Source organism: Pygoscelis adeliae, unplaced genomic scaffold (assembly GCF_000699105.1).
Source record: "Pygoscelis adeliae isolate BGI_AS28 unplaced genomic scaffold, ASM69910v1 Scaffold286, whole genome shotgun sequence".
NCBI classification, from domain to species: Eukaryota; Metazoa; Chordata; class Aves; order Sphenisciformes; family Spheniscidae; genus Pygoscelis; species Pygoscelis adeliae.
Genome location: NW_008825076.1, coordinates 9718890 through 9719748, shown reverse-complemented (window position 1 = coordinate 9719748; position 859 = coordinate 9718890).

Below are 859 nucleotides of genomic sequence, written 5' to 3'. Positions count from 1 at the left end.
CGGCTCGGGACCGGCCACACGCTGCCTGCTCGGAGGCGAGGCTGGAGGAACGGCCCCGGTTTGGGACGCTTCTTGATTAATTTAACGTCAAAACGGCGAGTTTAGGTGAAAAAGGCTGTGCAAAACACTGAGTGATGGGAGGAGGCGGCATCCCCCGGGGTCTGGCACGGGTCCTTCTGCCTGCTGTTATCTGACCCAAACCCGCACTCCTGTTTTCTTCCTCTCTCCTTTTCCTTCTTTCTCATTTCCCTGTGACCTGGGGTAGGGCTGGCCAGCGAGACGGGGCAGCCGCGCATTGTTCACGGCCTCGATTGCAATTAGGCTTTATTATTAATAAAAACACCCCTGGCTGAGTTAGGCAGGAGGGTTGGCAGGGCCCTGCCTGCTTGTTTGCAAGCCAGGGCTTTGCTGGCAAAGGCCGCACGGTGTTAGAGTGATGCAGACCTGGGGAGCTGAAATCTGGTGCTGGGTCTCGGTGACCCGGTCCCAGGGACGGGTGGGCACGGCAGGTCCCTGCAAATCGCTCCGGCACCGCTCGGTGCTTTCGCGGGGATGCAGCAGCCGTGGTCGCAACACGGTGCATCCCCGGTGCATTTATGGATGGAAGTGACCATCCATCACCCCGGGGTTTTCAGTCCGGGTACCCACGGTACCCGTCCCAGCCCTGCAGCAGCATCCTTGGGCACGAAGCGAGGAGACCCCCGCTCCCCGCACAGCAAAGTTACATTTTCAACAGTTTTGCAGCGTAGGTACTTTGGGAAAGCTCCTGTTCATGCCCAGCCCTGCCACCGGCATGTGCGAGCGCCCGAAACCAGGGCACACCGGACCCAAATTGCTCCGGAGCCAGGAACTGCAGCAC